The 20,721-nt window shown below is 44.5% G+C and overlaps 2 long non-coding RNA genes across 2 annotated transcripts; both read right to left on the minus strand.

Annotated features, from left to right (window-relative positions):
* Positions 1 to 989: 989 nt before the first annotated feature.
* Positions 990 to 4,848, minus strand: LOC310671056. Its single transcript, XR_014507723.1, has 3 exons — positions 4,543 to 4,848; positions 2,912 to 3,065; positions 990 to 1,251 (listed from the first exon to the last, which is right to left on the minus strand). It is a non-coding gene; the product is annotated as an uncharacterized lncRNA (long non-coding RNA).
* Positions 4,849 to 16,111: 11,263 nt separating this feature from the next.
* Positions 16,112 to 19,629, minus strand: LOC310671050. Its single transcript, XR_014507715.1, has 3 exons — positions 19,044 to 19,629; positions 16,970 to 17,089; positions 16,112 to 16,260 (listed from the first exon to the last, which is right to left on the minus strand). It is a non-coding gene; the product is annotated as an uncharacterized lncRNA (long non-coding RNA).
* Between the last annotated feature and the right edge of the window lie 1,092 nt (positions 19,630 to 20,721).

The raw sequence follows: 20,721 nt of genomic DNA on the forward strand, positions 1-20,721 counted from the left end.
GTGTCTTCCACTCTCTTCGTAGATTGTCCCAGAGTAAGCCATGCTCAAAGATGCTTTGCTCCATTTCCATAAGGGCAATATTTCATATTCTGTCTCACCATCCCTTTAGAGTTAAGTTAGTAGCTGTTCACAATATTGTGTTGTTATGTTTCTAGCTGCAGACATGGCAAAGATTAGTAGGTCCTTGAAAAATAAATTCCAACAGTCATCTATAAACAGATTTAATAAAGCCAGCTCCTGCAGCATATTCTTGATGCAATAATAGTGCGTGTTGTTGTTGTTTAGTCATTTAGTCGTGTCCGAGTCTTCGTGACCCCATGGACAAGAGCACGCCAGGCACTCCTGTCTCCCACTGCCTCCCACAGTTTGTTAGTATAATAGTGCATAGTGGTCCTAAAGCAAACAGTCTAATTGGTCAATGTCTAAAAGATATCGAGCATCAGAACAACCTGGCCACTATAAGGAAATTCTGCCCTTGGTATGTTCAGTTTCCACCTCTCCATTTTGATTCTCTGGCCCCATATCTGCACAAACTTATTATCCCAAAATACAGGTGTGCTTTTATACTTGCAAGACTGGATGTTTTGCCATCTACGGTACTTGAGGGTTGATTCCAAAAGATCCCACCTGAGAAATGTCTTTGGCCCTGTGGAGACGGTAGCACCGAAACGGCGGCACACGTCCTCCTGTCCTGTACTCTCTACAAAGACCTGAGGAACGAGATCATCACCCCACTCGTACTAACCATCCCAGGGCGCTCAACCACTGCCACAATGGCCTTTCTTCTATCAGATCAAAATGAGGAGATAACAGCAAAGGTTGTTAGGTTCATAGCGGGGGCAATCAGGATAAGGGCCACTAACTAACTGCTGACTGCATACCAGGCCATTGAAGGTGACTGCTGTTGCTAAGCATTAATCAATGGCGCTAGAGGCCCTCCAAGTTTAATGGACAAGTGGATGCAAGAAACACACACACATCTAACGGCATTACGCCTATTGATTGTTTTATTAAACATTAGTTTCCTTTTATTTCTTAAGCTGAGGATGTTTTGCCTCCGAGACACGCCACTGAACTGCAGGAATCATTCTGATTTCAGAATCACCAGTTTCTAACACCAACGCAAGGCGACTTTAAATGGCGGCACTGCTGCCATCCAAATTCTGAATTGGTACCTTCGATGTTGTCGCAGGCGCCTCTGTGCTTTTCAGCTTTTCAAACTGGCTTATTTCTTCATTATCAAAGTTCTTCCTGTAAAGACACCAATGCGCACTGGGTTTTGTTTTTTGTTTTTTTTTAAGGCAGTGAAAAGCAGCAAGATTAATAATAATAATAATAATAATAATAATAATAATAATAATTTATTATTTATACCCCGCCCATCGGGCTGAGTTTCCCCAGCCACTCTGGGCGGCTCCCAATAAAGTGTTAAAAACAATACAGCGTTAAATATTAAAAACTTCCCTGAACAGGGCTGCCTTCAGATGTCTTTTAAAGATAGGATAGCTGCTTATTTCCTTCACATCTGAAGGGAGGGTGTTCCACAGGGTGGGCGCCACCACCGAGAAGGCCCTCTGTCTGGTTCCCTGTAACCTCACTTCTCACAATGAGGGAACCGCCAGAAGGCCTTTGGTGCTGGATCTCAGTGTCTGGGCAGAACGATGGGGATGGAGACGCTCCTTCAGGTATACTGGACCGAGGCCGTTTGGGGCTTTAAAGGTCCATCTCCTCCCTACACTAGCTCCCAAGCATATACCAGTTGTATACTGGTTTGTTCAGTAGGACTTTCTCTCTTTTGCCTGCTTTAGTCAAGTGCCTCTGCTACGCTGTCACAAGGATTAGAGGCCGATGAACAACACAATCCTATACAAGTCCACACAGAAGTACATCCCTGTGGCGTTTGCCCTGCTAGGTGTGTGACATCATACTGGGTTCATAAGGAAAGGGTTAACTAATTTAAAATGACTAACCAATAGGAACCCAAGGGGAGGAGTTAGAGTTGTTAAGAAGTCAGTCTGGAGTTAGAGAAGAGACTGAGAGGATAAGTCTGTGGGTTGGGCTAGTCTGATGTGAGAGAGTGAGAGAATTGGTTAAGAGGAGCCAGTCAAACAGTTGATATAATCAGTCAGAAGGTATTAGGAAGGTATAGGCCGGTAGAGAAAGTAAAGAAACTGACAAGAATGTTCTGAGAAACCATAAACTTGTTAATACTTATAAAATAAACTTGTTTATTTGCTTCAATTTTAACAACTGTCTGGACTCAGTGTGTACTCGAGAGTAACGGGTTGCTGGCAACAGGGAAGTGGGCACAATGGTGGCACAGGGATCAATAGACCGTTAAACGTCCGGGAACCCTGTGTGATCGCCACAAAAGGCTCCAGTCTCTTCGGGGGCATGGGTTCGAATCCCACCGCTGACACCACTTTTGTGCCGATCACACAGGGTCCCCGGACGTTTAATGGTCTATTTATCCCTGTGCCACCACTGTGCTCACTTCCCTGCTGCCTTATGAACCCAGTATGATGTCACACACCTAGGAGGGCAAACGCCACAATCCCATTTATTTCAGGGATTTCAGGTAAGTGGTTTGGGTATTGCCAGCTAAATGTGGAGGACCCATTCATCATTAGTCTCCCAGCAGCACCGAAGGGAAAGGAAGAAGAGGGCCGCAACCTGAAAACAGGAAGCTTTTGATTAAAGGCACAGTGACCCAGAAATCGACAGTGCTTTGCCTTAACACACTGGGCAGGCTGGTGCTGTAACTGCATTCTATGGTGGCAAACAAAATGGGGAGGGGGAATGGGAGGAGAACACAGAAAACTCTGGAATACAGTGAGCTGACAATGAAGTTGCCTGATTACTCCATGAAAATGGAATGAACTTTTATGGCAATTCCAGAGAAAGGGGTTACCATGGACGGATCCAGGGTTTCCAATTGCAGTTGTCTTTATTAGAGCAGCAGCTAAATATGTAATGGAAATCAGTATTTGGGTGCCTCCACTGACTTCCACATTTGTGCTTTGCATCCTCTTCGCAACCTAGCATAAGTTTCTCCAACCGCTTTTCTGGAATTGGGAAAAGATGAAAAGAGTTTGTATTAGGGAAATTCCAAGAAAATGTCCACCTACAAACCCATTTCCCCCCATATAGAGTTAACATGTTCTGCGTTATTTTAAAGATAACTTTCCAAATTTTCCTTATCTGCCAACAGCTTTTCGAAATGGCATTTTACACGTGAGTAAAGCAACCAGGAGCATGACATACAAGATCACTCAGAATCTCTCTGCTTCTTTTCTAAAGATTAGTTAAAGACCTCTCCAAGGAAATAGACAATAGTTTAATGACCCTTTACTGTACTGAAAGTTTTGGTTTCGCATTTAGTGAACTGACAATATTTTTTATGTTAGGAATAAAATTGGATGAGCTTAGTTGGGTGAGCATGTTGCATTGGTCACAAAAACACCTTCCCCCCCCACACACACAACAAATGAAGAAAAAAATCTATATTTTTAAATTTTAATCTCTTCTTTGAGGTTCTTAGCATTAAGAAAATGTGACCTGAAATGTTACCTGAGATGTTACCTGAAATACGTTTTACATGCAACATTTATTTTGACCAACGTAACACCACAATGTGCAGCTTACTTAGCATAAATATGTTGTCGTGTGTGTCATATAAACCTTCCCCCCCCCCCCCCCAAGGACTATCGCAATTCCTTTCTAGAGAATGTAATAAGTTGTACTATACCATCAATGTAAGGCATATTACAGTTTTACAAAAGAGACGGGAGCCTACATGAAAGGACATAAATTAACTATGGAACTGGAGGAAATGAATTGTTAGCCATCAAAACTGCTTTGAAAAACAGCAACACCATCCAGCGTTAGTGCCAAGAAACCATAAGACTGAATATACATAATAACCAATAACATCTTCACTGATGATTGGTATAAAGACAATAATAAAAAAGAAGAGTTTGGACTTGATACCCCGCCTTTCATTCCCCTCAATTGGGGGGTCTCAAAATGGCTAACAATTTCCTTTCCCTTCCTCCCCCACAACAGACACACTGTGAGGTGAGTGAGGCTGAGAGACTTCAGAGAAGTGTGACTGGCCCAAGGTCACCCAGCAGCTGCATGTGGAGGAGCAGGGAATAGAACTCGGTTCACCAGATTACAAGTCCACTGCTCTTAACCACTACACCACAGTGGCTCTCCAGTGTGGAGAGGAATTATATTGGGATGTGCATAATTTTGAAAACGGCCTGCCTTACCAGGTTGGCATAAAAATATTTGGTGATATCCAGGCAACTCATACTCAGTGTAGACCCACTGAAATTAAGTTGAGTGACCTCAGTGGGTGGACTCCACCTGGATCTCATCCAATGAGATAACATGTGAGGCTTGCTTTCAATTCCAGCTCTTTGAGACAGCATAGTTCAAGGGATGCCTGGGAGCAGAACACTGTCCAGCATCCAACACAGCCAATTCTATAAAAGGGTGGCGCTTAGAGAATGCATGACCTCCAGAAAGGCTCCTTACCCCCCATGACTTTCAGGGTGAAGCAGGCACCACCACGGACTTGGCAGAAATTTTTAAATGGAATGCACGGTGACATTGGCCACATAGAGAGACACTGCCGGCAGACCAAGCCATCTGCTGTTAAAGAGACAGAGACATATTTTATTGCAGCATCTCCCTGCCTAAACGCATTGTTCTTACCTTGAATGCTCACCGCACCAATTTTATCTTTTTTATAGTACTGCCTGAGGAGTACGTAGGAAGGGTTCTATATGTGTATACTCAGAAGCAAGTCCTGTAGAGTTCGGTGGGGCTTGCTACCAAAATTGCAGCTTCAAACTGACCATGGAATAATGATAATAATAATATTTATACATACATACATACCCCACCCATCTGGCTGGGTTGCCCCAGCCACTCTGTGCGGCTCCCAATAACAATAATAAAAAAGCAACAACATCAAACATTAAAAACTTCCCTAAATAGGGCTACCTTCAGATATCTTCTAAAAGTCAGATAATTATTGCCATGACATCTGGTGGGAGGGCGTTCCACAGGGCAGGCGCCACTACCAAGAAGGCCCTCTACCTGGTTCCCTGTAACCTCACTTCTCGCAGTGAGGGAACCACCAGAAGCCCTCGGAGCTGGACCTCAGTGTCCAGGCATAACAACTGGGGTGGAGATGCTCCTTCAGGTATACAGGGCCGAGGCCGTTTAGGGCTTTAAAAAGGTCAGCACCAACACTTTGAATTGTGCTCAGAAACATACTGGAATAACTCTGTGGACTATCACCAGGGTAGAGGGACACTTTTTTTCCTTGGGTACATTTTCAAAAATTGTATTTTAAGAATTGGAAGCTATTGTCACCTGTAACTTTGGTGATCCCAACCTAAGGGGATGTCCCCCCCCCCCCCACACAAATGGACACTGTTCCCTCAAAGCATGACTTGATATTTCCCCATAAAAGCACATAATTGCCATGGACATAGGTAGCAGGCATCCAGTTTGGTTGAATAAAGCTAATTGTTTCAGGATAATATTGGGCAAAACCTTTCTAATCATGCCACAATGACCTTTACTAAAACGAACCTCAGGGGGAAGAGGACATCAATGTGCCTCTGAGCACAGAGAGATGTACAGTGGTGCCCCGCAAGACGAATGCCTCGCAAGATGGAAAACCCGCTAGACGAAAAGGTTTTCCGTTTTGGAGGTGCTTCGCAGGATGAATTTCTCTATGGGCTTGCTTCGCAAGACGAAAATGTCTTGCGATTCCTGGGGGTTTTTTTTCGCTCCCCACCCCCTTTTTCTAAGGCACTAAGCTGCTAATAGCCTTTTAGCAGCTAATCCGCTAATCCCTTAAGCCTTTAATAGCCGCTAATAGCCGCTAAACCGCTAATAGCGCTAATCCGCTAATGGGCTTGCTTCGCAAGACGAAAAAAACCGCAAGACGAAGAGACTCGCGGAATGGATTCTTTTCATCTTGCGAGGCACCACTGTATATTGTTTTAGATTCCCACGCAATCTGCAAGCCCCTCCACCTCTTGCACACATCACCACAACGAGTACAGTGGTGCCCCGCATGACGAATGCCTCGCAAGACGGAAAACCCGCTAGACGAAAGGGTTTTCCGTTTTTCAATGGGCTTCACAGGACGAATTTCCCTATGGGCTTGCTTCGCAAGATGAAAATGTCTTGCGAGTCTTGAGATTTTTTTCCGCTCCCCACCCCCTTTTTCTAAGCCGCTAAACCGCTAATAGCCTTTTAGCAGCTAATCCGCTAATCCGCTAAGCCTTTAATAGCCGCTAATAGCCGCTAAACCGCTAATAGCGCTAATCTGCTAAGCTGCTAATAGGGTTGCTTCGCAAGACGAAAAAACCGCTAGACGAAGAGACTCATGGAACGAATTAATTTCGTCTTGCGAGGCACCACTGTACATTGAAAGTTAATCAACATCATGCTAACAGTGAGCCACCTTCGCCTCCATGGAGCGTAGGTCTGTAGGGATGTAAAACGGTAGCAGTTTGCATTCCAACCCATACTCATCACAACCAGAGCTGTTTCCGCCGTACTGCGGTTTGGTTTCTGCCAAGTGCTGTGTTAGTCATCTCACTCGCCACTGTTCAAAGTAAGCTACATAAATTGCGGAACCATTTTTGCAACATACATTCATTTCAATGGCAAAGAAAATATCAAAACAATGTAAGAGAACAATCATGTGCTGTTTGCAAACATAAAAATGCAACAGTGAGAAATAATACGGATCAATACCAACAGTAGAAGAATGGCAGATGAAGATGTTGGACTTTTTGGAGCTGGCCGACCTGACTGGAAGATTCCGCGACCAGAAAGGAGACACAAGAGGATTGGAAGAAATTCAAAGAATATTTAGCTAAATGTTGTAATATAAGATAAATAGAAAATCCTTTTCCTCTTCTAACATCCCAATATGTGTGCGCTCTCCAAAGGCAGCGAACCTTTCCTCAGCTAGTTGTTGTTTTTTCTTCCTCCCCTGAAAATGTCTCTGCAGAAATTTAACATCACTCTTGCAAATTATCTTCCAAATTCAGAAAGCAGCTTGGGGATTTGTCACTTTTTAAGAAGAGACAAGAAAGTGGAGGGGGGAGTAATAGAACATGTCACTGGCTGGCAGACGTCACCTTACCTTTTGGCAGGTCTCCTGCTATGAGGAAAACATAGACTACAAGTAGCCATGGCTGGAACACGACTGGCCCCCGAGCCCTGAGGAAGAGTATGTTCCCCATTTGACAGACTGAATGAAACTACTGCTCAGTGGTTGTTGTTGTTGTTGTTTATTTTTTAAAAAAATCTACACCTACACTCCAAAGATCAACATGTTCTCTTGGCGATGAGCCAAAAGTTCATTGCTGGTCTATGGAATGTAAGACCCTCCCAAGTGAAAGATAGAAACATCCTCCCACTCCCTAAATCTTGGCTCTTCTGAGACTGGCAACTGCTGGTATGTATCTCTCATTTGCTTTCTTGTTTATTCATAACAGAGGACTGACTGTCCTTAATAATGGACACCAATGGGTCTGCCCCCCTCTTAAAAGAAAAAGAGGGAAGGAAATCCCTATTTGGGTTTTTTTAAGGGTTTGTTTTGGTAGTGCTGCAAATCATGGAGGCTGCCTCCCCCCCCACACACAAAGTCTGCTGCTCATTCCCTCTTGCATCTGGATGCTGATGTTTTCATAAAATGGTAGAGTTGAAAGGGACCCCGAGGGTCATCTAGTCCACCCCCTGCAATGCATATGTTTTCCATACCTGTATCTTGACTTCCTTCCATGATGGAACACAACAGCTTGCCAGGCAGGCCCATCTTCAAGGAGTTTGATTTGACTGGAACTCAGCTCTGGAAAAGGTCAAATAAATTCATCCAATCCCCCCCCCCCCCCCCCAGAAAGCATAAGACAAAAACAAATACTGCAAGTATTACTTCAAAATATAAGAGAGACAGAAAGGATTACAGGGATAAAGTGTGGAGAAGGTCAAAGCCTTCGGTGACAATATAGTTTTGACATTACAGGAACCACAAATCTCGACAGCGGGAGCATGAAGAGTAATTAAGAATTTGGTTTGTTGGCAGGACTGAAAATTAACAAGCATAAAACAAAAACGAAGGTTAAAAAATATGAATGGGGAACAAATAGATCAGTTACAAAGCAAAACGGAAATAACAGTGGTGAAGAAAATAAAATATTTAGGTGTCTGGCTCTCCCCGAAAAATACAAACCTATTTATGGAAAATTATAAAACAACAGGCAGGCTTATCTTCAAGGAGTTTGATTTGACTGGAACTCTGCTCTGGAAATGGGATGTGGGTGGCGCTGTGGGTTAAACCACAGAGCCTAGGACTTGCCAATCAGAAGGTGGGTGGTTCAAATCCGTGCAACGGGGTGAGCTCCCGTTGCTCGGTCCCTGCTCCTGCCAACCTAGCAGTTCGAAAGCACGTCAAAGTGCAAGTAGATAAATAGGTACCGCTCCGGCGGGAAGGTAAACGGTGTTTCCATGCGCTGCTTTGGTTCACCAGAAGCGGCTTAGTCATGCTGCCCACATGACCCGGAAGCTGTCTGCGGACAAACGCCGGCTCCCTTGGCCTATAGAGCGAGATGAGCACCGCAACCCCAGAGTCGGTCACGACTGGACCTAATGGTCAGGGGTCCCTTTACATTTACTGCTCTGGAAAATGTCAAATAAATTCATCCGAACCCCCCTCCCCCCGGAAATCATAAAAGAAAAACAAATAGCCCCTCTTTTTCGCAGGAGACTATTTTTGGAAGCAGGGGGTTGGGGAAGAGGTTTTGGCCCAGCATTTGTGTGGACGGAGGGATTCCTTACTGCAAACAACATGTAACTTAAAAAAATTAAAAAATCTGAATTTTTATTGAACGTTTTCAGCATATAATACAATAAAACAAATGAATTTAAATTAAAATAGAGGAAAGAAAGAAAGAAGAGAGAAAAGAGGAGGGAAAAGAGAGAGTCCTGTATTAGGAGTAGATCTTGACCCTTATCTCGCACAAAAAGGTGTGGACCCTCCCAACTCTCACCTAGGAGCTTCCATTTCTTCTCCCAGCCTCCCACCCTGGGAGTTCTTCCCTTCCCTGCCTCTCACGCAAGGTCCTTCGTCAGTCCTCCATGACCTTCCTGTGAGCATCCTCCTCAACTCAGAGTAGAGGACATCAGAAAACGAAATACAACTTAAACGAAAATGAAATCAACCAAAAACAAAAAGCACAAATGCTACATATAATAAAAAGGAGAGACAGAAAGAGGCATAACGTAAAGAGATAGAAATGACTTCCGACTCTCCATCGGTCCATTATGTATATTCAGATTATTCAAAGCATTCAGAACTCCAAGACAAGGTCCGGGTATTCCTCAATCTGTTAGGCGGTGCTTCCTCAATCTTCAGTCTCCAAATTTGTTCATTTTCCTTTCCACGCAAAAGGTCCAAAAAGTGCTCTTCAATTGTTGTTATCACTAGAGACTCAGAAAATTCTTCCTCCGGCCCAGTGTATTCGATTTTATCTCCAAGAAGTTCCCTTAGTAAGGTAATAATAATCCATAATTGCAGTGGTACCTCGGGTTACATACGCTTCAGGTTACATACGCTTCAGGTTACAGACTCTGCTAACCCAGAAATAGTGCTTCAGGTTAAAACCTTTGCTTCAGGATGAGAACAGAAATCATGCTCCAGCAGCGCAGAAGCAGCAGGAGGCCCCATTAGCTAAAGTGGTGCTTCAGGTTAAGAACAGTTTCTGGTTAAGAACGGACCTCCGGAATGAATTAAGTACTTAACCCGAGGTACCACTGTACTTACCATACTTCTTGCATGTTCATTAGTTCATACCCTATTTCCTTCCCTTCCAGACCCATTTCCTATTGATTGCCCATCTTAATTGAGAAGAGGAAAAAGTCACAGAATCATAGAGTTGGAAAGAATCCTGAGGATCATCTAGTCCAGGCATCCCGAACCTTCGGCCCTCCAGATGTTTTGGACTACAATTCCCATCACCCCTGACCACTGGTCCTGTTAGCTAGGGATCATGGGAGTTGTAGGCCAAAACATCTGGAGGGCCGCAGGTTGGGGGTGCCTAATCTAGTCCAACCCCCTGCAATGCAGGAATGTGCAAATGGCCCTTAAGGGGATCAAACCTGCGACCTTGGTGTTATCAGCCCCATGCTCTAACCAACTGAGCTGTCCTTCCATGTTTCTATCCAGAGAACCATCCTTTTCTCACAGTGGCCTATGGGATGCCTATGGCAAGCCCCCAAGCACGATCAGAGAGTGTTGGCTTTCTCCCTACCTGTGACTCCTAGCAAACAGGTATCCAGGAGGCATACTATCTCCAACACTGAAAATGAGGACCAGCATCACCAGGGACGCGGGTGGCGCTGTGGTCTAAACCACTGAGCCTCTTGGGCTTGCCAACTGGAAGGTTGGCGTTTCGAATCCCTGCAACGGAGTGAGCTTGCATTCCTCTGCCCCAGCTCCTGCCAACCTAGCAGTTCGAAAGCACACCAGTGGAAGTAGATAAATAGGTACTGCTGTGGCAGGAAGGTAAACGGCGTTTCCGTGCGCTCTGGTTTCCATCACAGTGTTCCGTTGTGCCAGAAGAGGTTTAGTCCTGCTGGCCACATGACCCAGAAAGCTGTCTGTGGACAAACGCCGGCTCCCTCGGCCTGAAAGCAAGATGAGCACTGCAACCCCATAGTTACCTTTGACTGGACTTTACCACCCAGGGGTCTTTTAACTTTACCTCTAATTTATTATTTAAATATAAAAATACTTATATCCCATTATGTCATTAAAAAATACATCAAACCAGTATACCGGAACACAACATAAAAGGGTACAATATAAGCCATGGGAAAGCGTTTAAAACAGGCATCGGTTAACCTTTACAGAGCCACAACGTTGGTTGGGCTTACCTCCTGCTAGGAAGCAGAGGGAAAACAGGAAGCAAGTAGCTCAATCCGAGCCATGGCTAGCTTTCGGCGGTCCTCAAGTAGAAGCCGTGTCCTGTTGGCGCCAACAGAGAGAAAGCGACTTCTCATTTGTGGGCAAACTGGTTTTTATCCCGATAACAGAACACATCTATTCTCCAGAGATCAGCCCTCACTTCTGAAGGTGGGTTGAAAGGTGACGGGTGGGCCTTGAGATCACAGACAACCTTTTGAACATTTGAATCCTAGTCGAGATCACAGCATGTGCACACAAACCGGCTGGCACACATTACTTGGGGAGTCTTGGAGCTCCCTTATCATAGAGTGGGGTGAGGGTACATTCAGTTCTCTGAACAAGATCAAATACGCTCATATTTTCTTTGCCTACATGTCCAACCGGTCCTGGATCCTGTGGATGCTGGCATTGCGACATTCTGCCTTCTGATTCTGCTCTCCCCAAATCATAGAATCATAGAACTGTAGAATTTTAAGGGACCCCCATGGGTCATCTAGGACCCTCGTACCTACGGGACCACCTCTCCTGGTATGTCCCACGGAGGACCTTACAGTCTTCAAATAAAACATCTTGAAGGTCCCAGGCCACAGGGAGGTTAGGCTGGCCTTAACCAGAGCCAGGGTTTTTTCGGCTGTGGCCCCGGTCTGGTGGAACGCTCTGTCACAAGAGACTAGAGCCCTGCAGGTCTTGACATCTTTCCGCAGGGCCTGCAAGACAGAGCTGTTCCACTAGGGGTTTGGCCAAGGCACACTCTCTCCTTCTGTAATCCTCATAGAACTCTAGCCCAATGGTTGCCATTAGTTTGACTCTGAATTGATTTTAGAATGAATTGATTTTAGAATGTATTTCAATTAATTGATTGTGATTTTATGTAAACTGTGTTATTTTACTGTTGTTAGCCACTCTGAGCCCACCTTCGGCTGGGGAGGGCAGGATAATTATTATTATTATTATTATTATTATTATTATTATTATTATTATTATTATGTCCAACCCCCTGCAATGCGAGAATCTCAGTTAAAGTATCCATGACAGATGGCCACCCAGCTGTTCTTCTCCTGAAAAAAGATGCGCAACATTTCCTCTACAACCCTGTACTGTACATCTTTTCTTTCTTTCTTTTTTACTTGTTTCTTTATTTAAAAATATATTGCTTAACATAATAAACAAATCTGTGAGTGGATTATGGGAAAGAGGAATAAACGTGAGGGAGCATCTGCACAAGGTCCTTAGGTTCATTTTCCAGCTTCTCCTGGAGTACTGTGTCCAGTTCTGGGCACCACAGTTCAAGAAGGACATTGACAAACTGGAACGTGTCCAGAGGAGGGCAACCAAAATGATCAAAGGCCTGGAAACGATGCCTTATGAGGAACGGCTAAGGGAGCTGGGCATGTTTAGCCTGGAGAAGAGGAGGTTAAGGGGGGATATGATAGCCATGTTCAAATATATAAAAGGATGTCACATAGAGGAGGGAGAAAGGTTGTTTTCTGCTGCTCCAGAGAAGCGGACACGGAGCAATGGATCCAAACTACAAGAAAGAAGATTCCACCTAAACATTAGGAAGAACTTCCTGACAGTAAGAGCTGTTCGACAGTGGAATTTGCTGCCAAGGAGTGTGGTGGAGTCTCCTTCTTTGGAGGTCTTTAAGCAGAGGCTTGACAACCATATGTCAGGAGTGCTCTGATGGTGTTTCCTGCTTGGCAGGGGGTTGGACTCGATGGCCCTTGTGGTCTCTTACAACTCTATGATTCTATGATTCTATTCTATGAGATTCCTGCCTGACATTCACTGCAGAGAATACCGAGATAGCCGAACCAATGATCTAACTCAGTATAAGGCATCTTCCTATATTCCAGCACTGAGCAGATCATTTGCTGCTGTGTTCTTTCATTTTATATCCCTGGATATAAAAGACTTCCAGTTCAGATGCTTGCTTTCAATGAGTTGGAAGGTAAAGAATTGTGGCGGAGGGGGCAGAGCTAGTGTGTGCATCCATATTGGCCCCCACCGCATCTAGGCGATTGTGGTCAGGGCTTTTTTTCCCCCGGCCGGAACTTTCCGGAACTCAGTTCCAGCACCTCTCAGGTGGGCACCATTGCCATTATAAGAGAACAAGGGAGGGGTTCATGGTGAGTTCCGGCATCTCCTTTTCTAGAAAAATAGCACTGATTGTGGTTACTGTTGTGCTTACTGTTGTGCAGAATGTGGTAACTAGGCTTTTTTCAGTAAAGTGGTACAGTGGTACCTCGGGTTACAACCTTAATTCATTCTGGAGGCCCGTTCTTAATCTAAAACTGTTCTTAACCTGAGGTGCCACTTTAGCTAATGGGGCCTCCCGCTGCCGCAGTGCCGCTGGAACACGATTTCTGCTCTCATCCTGAAGCAAAGTTCTTAACCTGAGGTACTATTTCTGGGTTAGCGGAGTCTGTAACCTGAAGCGTCTGTAACCTGAAGTGTCTGTAACCTGAGGTACCACTGTATATTTCATAGAATCGTAGAGGTGGAAGGGACCATGAGGGACATCTAGTCTGACACCCTGCAATGCAGGAATCTTTCACCCAGTTTGGGGCTTGAACCCACAACCCTGAGATTAAGACCCTGAGATTAAGAGTCTCATTCTCTACCAACTGAGCTATCAACTACCAGCTAAACATCGTGATATACCAATCTATCACGATCTCTGAAATATGGATGGAGCTATGTAGAGACACTGAGATCCAGGGCCAGGGGCCTTCTGGTGGTTCCCTCACTGCAAGAAGAGAGGTTACGGGGAACCAGGCAGAGGGTTCTCGGTAGTGGCGCCTGCCCTGTGGAACACCCTCCCACCAGATGTCAAGGAGATAAACAACTATCTGATTTTTAGAAGACATTTGAAGGCAACCCTGTTTAGGGAAGTTTTTTATGTTTAATGCTGTATTGTGTTTTTAATATACGATTGGGAGCTGCCCAGGGTGGCTGGGGAAACCCAGAGATAGGCGGGGTATAAATAAATTATTATTATTATTATTGGCTAGCTTCATGGCTTTTACTGCATCTTGATTTTTGCCAGCACCTGCTTTTATGATGCACTGCAGCAATCGATAGAAACATTGGCTGACTTCATGGGTTTTCCCACATTGTGTTTTTTGCATAGCACTTGCACACTGATTTGTCATATGTTATTGCCAGGACAAAAATGGTGAAATTACAATATCACAATACAGCCTTCAAACCAGTTTTGGATGATATATTGGATGATATATGATGTATTTGCCATGTATTGGATACTGTTTGAGATGTAATTGGTGGTGCAGAAAAATAATTGTCCCGGGTGTATTTGATCCATTTTATGAAACTTGGTTTGGCTTTATTTGGTTAAAGAAGGTTACTTAAAGTGTGGGGGCGTGGGGCGGGAGTACTGCCTATTCCCACATTGTAAACCTTCAGGGAAGCAGCTTAGAATGCTATTACCAACATTGGGGGCATGCATGTAAGGAGGACAGCAGTGGGGAAGGAAAGGGTTAAGCCTCCTTTCCCCGCACACTGCATTCCCAATGAGATCCTACAAACCCCATGACAAACTGGGTGTTCTAATAATGTGTGTTTTGCATCACATTTACTTTGGCCATGAGACCAAATATATAGTTTGTAGAGGAATGGGACCAGTTTGTAAAGAGTCTCGCTGTGCTTCATTTAAATGTATCTCTTCTTCTCCAGTAGTTTCATCTGAGAAAATCAAGTCTGCAAGCTGGCAGCGGAAACTGTTTGCAGATAGCATGGGTTGACCAGACTCGGTCGTGCCACAATCCCGTCAACTTTTTTAAATTGAAGGGCATGTGTTCAGCGACAGTCGCTCTCTCTCTTTTCTATATCTGTAGGTCAGGGGCAAAGGGATGCGTGTAGCACTGTGGGTTAAACTACAGAGCCTAGGGCTTGCCGATCAGAAGGTCGGCGGTTCGAATTCCCCGGCGGGGTGGGCTCCCATTGCTCAGTCCCTGCTCCTGCCAACCTAGCAGTTCGAAGGCATGAAGTGCAAGTAGATAAATAGGTACCGCTCCGGCAGAAAGGTAAACGGCGTTTCTGTGCACTGTTCTGGTTCGCCAGAAGCGGCTTAGTCATGCTGGCCACATGACCCGGAAGCTGTACGCCAGCTCCCTCGGCCAATAAAGCGAGATGAGCGCCGCAACCCCAGAGTCGTCCGCGACTGGACCTAATGGTTAGGGGTCCCTTTACCCTTTACCTAGGTCAGGGGCAAGGTAACCCAGTGCTTAATTTGCTGGTCTGCACATCTGCAATTTGCAACCCCTAAAGGGAACCAAGATCACACTGTGACTGCACGTTGGAAGCAGAAACTGGCCATGGGCAGAATTGATTGGCTGGAGTGTGTCGCGCCACAAATCAGCCTATTCTTCCACATTCCCTGATGCAGCTTGGCTTAAGGGGGGGGGCACAGATTCCAAGTGGGCTAGAATTACTCTTCCAGTTTCCACATCAACGTGGCCACCCAATACACCAAGAGAGGACTTTGCTCCCAGTGTTTGCATTCTCCCCGTTTCCCTGCCCGTGGTGGCAAATGGAAATCTCAAATAAAGAAAGGGCCACATGCTTAGCTATAGAAGGGAGGGACCATGGAGTCATCTGGTCCAAACCTCTGCAATGCAGGGTTATTTTGCACAACGTCAGGCTCAAACCCATGACCTTGAGATTAAGAGTCTCATGCTCTACCGACTGAGCTATCCCAGAGAATAAAAGCATAAAAAGAAGAGCACTGCCGAATCGGACCACGGACCTCTCAGGTCCAGCCATTCTTCTCCTTACAGTGCCAACCATAGGTCTAAAGGCAGCCCACATGACCACAGAAACATTCTTCCACTCATGATCCTCAACAGCTCATATTTGCCTCTGGCCCTTTAAGTAGCATGTGGCCATGGTGAATAGTGGCCGCTGGATTTGTTTAAAGCTGCCTAGGTTTGTGGCCCTCACGGTGTCCATGGGAGATGGCGTGACTGACGGCTGAACAAACACTCACTTTTTCGGTATCTGTTAATTAACTGAAAGACTTCTGGTCGCTTCGGCCCCTCTTCGTTCTTCTCTCAACGTCACACAAAGAACTAAGACACGCAACACTGCCATCTATTATTGCTGAGTGCAATAATTTTTATCGGCGCAACAGGTGAATGTGTACAGTTTGCTCGTGCGCTTGTCAAAATTCCATTTGCCACACCTGTCGTCATCCACATTCGTGCAGCCCATGACCTTCTGCCACAGCTGGAAACCTGGGGTGGTGGGAAGAGGCACGGGGAGAAAGGAAAGCGTTTTGATTTGTGTTGTTATTCATGTTCTGCTTGAGGTGAAACAGGAACGTGCCGCCACCCTGCCCTGCTGCCCACGACACACTAGCCGCTGCTTCTCCACTGGCGGTGGAGGGGGGTGAGTGGCGGAGGTGAGGCAGGCACCACCTCTTGGACTTCTTCCACCACTCAAGGTAGGTGCCTCACCTTCGTTCGTCAGTAGACCAGGCCTAGCTGTGAGTCCCGACCTATCTAAGGCCAGCCGGGGGCTTGATGCCCCAGTGGCAGCTGTATTCATATCTGAAGGAGCATCTCCACCCCCGCCGTTCTACCCGGACACCCAGCAGAGGGCCTTCTCGGTAGTGGCACCCACCCTGTGGAACACCCTCCCACCAGGTGTCAAAGAGAACAACAACTACCAGACTTTTAGAAGACATCTGAAGGCAGCCCTGTTTAGGGAAGCTTTTAATGTTTGATGCATTACTGTATTTTAATATTTTGTTGAAAGCCGCCCAGAGTGGCTGTGGAAGCCCAGCCAGATGGGCGGGGTATAAATTTGTTGTTGTTGTTGTTGTTGTTGTTGTAGTAATCCACAGGCCAACACAATATGACTTTCCCCAAAAGCAATGCTCTTGAAATAAGTGCTAGCTTGCAAGGAAAAGGTCAAGTTTGCTAAGAAGACAGGACACCTTACCTTTGTAGATTTTCAAGCTTATGCAGACCATTCTGTTCTTTATGGCAGCGCATCTTCTCCCTAACGGCATGCATGGTATCCATGGCCTCATGGTAGCACACTGTCGGCAGACAACAGCATCTGTCGTTAAGAAAGAGCATTAAAAATAATAATGCGGTTGCTCCTAGGATCCACATTAGCAACTGTCTCCAGATCAAGTTTATCTAGATGCTGGATAGTGAAAAGAGATAATATCTTCCTCCTCCTTTTCTCCTTAACCCAGCAATGCTCATGAAAATGGAGTTATGTCATGACACAGTGCTGTTCACATTGCTATGTCATGACATAGTGCCGTGTGCAAGGAGTGTGACAGGCACTGTAGTATAACTGCTTTAGCTCCTCTGGAACGAGGATGCGGGTGGTGCTGTGGTCTAAACCACTGAGGCTCCTGGGCTTGCCGATCAGAACGTCGGCGGTTTGAATCCCTGTGACGGGGTGAGCTCCTGTTGCTCTGTCCCAGCTCCTGCCAACCTAGCAGCTTGAAAGCACGCCAGTGCAAGTAGATAAATAGGTACCGCTGTGGCGGGAAGGTAAACGGCGTTTCCATGTGCTCTGGTTTCCGTCACGGTGTCCCATTGCTCCAGAAGCGGTTTAGTCATGCTGGCTGCATGACCCGGAAAGCTGTCTGTGGACAAATGCTGGCTCCCTCGGCCTGAAAGCAAGATGAGCGCCGCAACCCCATAGTCGCCTTTGACTAGACTTAACCGTCCAGGGGTCCTTTACCTTTACCTTTATATATATATAACTGCTTTAGCTCCTCAGGAATGAATAACAATGGCTCCCAAAGACAGTGTTAAATAGCATTAACGATCCAATGCTAAAGCATTTCAAAACATAATCCAACAAGCAACTCAGTTTGTGTATATGGACATTAGAACATTCTCAGGACTTCGTAAAACAAACCATTACAATATATCAGACAATACGTAATCAATATGCCCAAGCAATTGCATATTCTTAGAGCACTCATTCTCCCCCCCCCTTCAGAGTTAACCTTTGAGATGACTTGCTGTTTATTTCCTAAAACGTTTTCATATCACCAAGGCAATGTGCAGCAATTATACCAGTATACCAGTACAATAAAATACAAAGTGCCATACGAACTGTCTACAATAAGGATTGAAACGACTGGTAGCCTTAAGAAAACTGAGTTCTGACACCGATTTGTCTTTCCCAAGTTCAAAAGCATTTTGGATATGTAGCTGTCCTCATGATATCATGGGCTGCATGAAAGTGGGGATTTACAGAAAGGCGGCAGATGGCGAAGATTCTGAGGAAGTGTATGCTTGTATTGTTCACAGATATTGCAATATCACCTGGGACCAAGTGGCAAAGCTATCTGATCTAATTCTACAATTAAAAACAATAAATTACCTTGTAATTTACCTTGAGGGGGAGAAGCAAATTGGGGGTTTGACTTATAGGTCATACGTTTGAAACACATGGCTTCCCTAAATGACTCCTGGGAACTGGAGTTTGTTAAGGGTGTGGAGAATCGACAAACTGTAAGGAGCAAATTACAGATCCCAAGAAGCCATGTGTTTTAAATATGCTTTAAATGTATGTGGCGGATGGGGGAAAGGGTGGTGGGACACAATGCCCAGACCAGTGTCATACCATGTATTATTTATTTATTTATTTATTTATTTATTATTATTATTATTATTATTATTATTATTATTAAATTAGTCCTTTTTTCTAAAAAAATGTTTAGGGGTACTTTCATTTTCCTACTCATATTGAAATACTGCCCCTCAATGAGGCCAAACTTATATTCACAAAATGTTTAAGGGTATTTCTGTTGTTGTTGTTTAGTTGTGTCCGACTCTTCGTGACCGCATGGCCCAGAGCACGCCAGGCACTCCTGTCTTCCACTGCCTCCCGCAGTTTGGTCAAACTCATGTTGGTAGCTTTGAGAACTCTGTCCAACCATCTCATCCTCTGTCATCCCCTTCTCCTTGTGCCCTCCATCTTTCCCAACATCAGGATATGTGTACCCCTAATTATTATTATTATTATTAGTTGTTGGGCTTACCTCCTGCTACGAAGCAGAGAAAAACGCAAGATGCAAGGAGCCAGATGTGAGCCATGCCTAGCCACAGTGGTCCCCAAGCAACAGCAGTGTCCTCTTAGATGACACTAACAGAGAGAAAGTGACTTCTCGTTTGTGGGCAGTCTGGTTTTTATCCCAACCATAGAACACATCTACGCTCCAGAGATTAGCCTTCGCTTCTGAAGGTGGATTGAACAGATGGGATCACTGATTACCATTTTAATGTTTGGATCTTAGGTGAGATAATGTTTTATTTTTTAAAAAATTACAGTATATCCCACCCATCTGGCCAGGTTTCTGCAGCAACTCTGGGCAGCTTACAACACATACAGAAACGCAACAAAACATTAAACATTAAAAAACAAAATATCCTACACAAGCAACAAACAAACCAATAAATCAATAGAAATCAGTAACAACAACAATAAAGAGTTGACAGTTACACCCAAATTAAAATAACCACCAACTCCAGGTAAACATTTAACCAACACCAACCCGACAAAAACAAAACAAAGGAATTAAAATTAGATACTCTGGGATTTTTTTGATCTCCTTTATCCTAGAGTGGGATGAGTATGCACACCATGGGCAGCAATAACTTAGCAAAGTACATTCAATTCTCTGAAAAAGCAAACACACCCATATATTCTACGCCTACGTGTCCAACTGGTCCTGGATTCTCTAGCTCCTGCCATTGCAGCTTTCTGCCTTCCGATCTTTCTGTCCTCAAATGTTCTGCTCCAGAAATATCCCACTTTTATTAAACAAAAAAAAGCTTGCCGTGCCTTCTCTCCTGCACTCTAAGCTTTTAGCAGGATGAAATCGACAGAGATGTCGAGGAGTTTCAGTTTTGAAACTGTCACTTACTGTGGTGTTCTTCCATTTTGGGTTGTTGCCTGAATTGTTCCCATCATCACTGACCATTGGCTAAATTGATGGGAATTGTAGTCCAACAATGTCTAGGGACCTGCAGCTGAAGAACACCAGCTTATACTATATTCATTATAACAGCCCCATCAATGGAAGCCCAATGCAAGGACTTCTGCTTGCACAATGAGGCTTTCTCCCTCTCTTCCCCCTGCTTAAGGTTACCAGATTTTTTTCAATGAATCCGGGGACACCTTTCTTCTTCTTCTTCTTCTTCTTCTTTTTTAAAAAATAATGTTTATTACTTTTCCAACAATTACAAAGAAACAGTAAAGTAAAAAAGAAAAAAGAAAAAACAAGAGAAAAATACAATACAATACAATACAATACACCTTTCTTTCTTTCTTTCTTTCTTTCTTTCTTTCTTTCTTTTTCTTTTTTATTAGGATTTTCCACACAACAAAAAAAGAAAAGAAAAAGAACAATACACAAAACACAGAAACTAGCAAATAAAAAAACAAATCCAAATCTTACAAATAAATAAAGATTAAAAAAGAAAAAAAAATGACTTCCACCAATCCCACAGCACCTCCTTTACCTCTCATTGTATCTTCCTGTTTTCCTTATCATCCCTATCCTAACATCTAGATATAAATCCCTCTTCCTTCTCCTTTCACTTCACAAGCTTATTCCAGACTCAGCCAGATTTCTGTCCTTGAACCTTGGCTTTTAAGGTATTCATATAGGCACTCCCCTTCCTTTTTCACTTCACTTTTTGGTTTTTGTCTTATTA

Source organism: Podarcis tiliguerta (assembly GCF_965153285.1).
Source record: "Podarcis tiliguerta genome assembly, chromosome: 2".
NCBI lineage: Eukaryota > Metazoa > Chordata > Lepidosauria > Squamata > Lacertidae > Podarcis > Podarcis tiliguerta.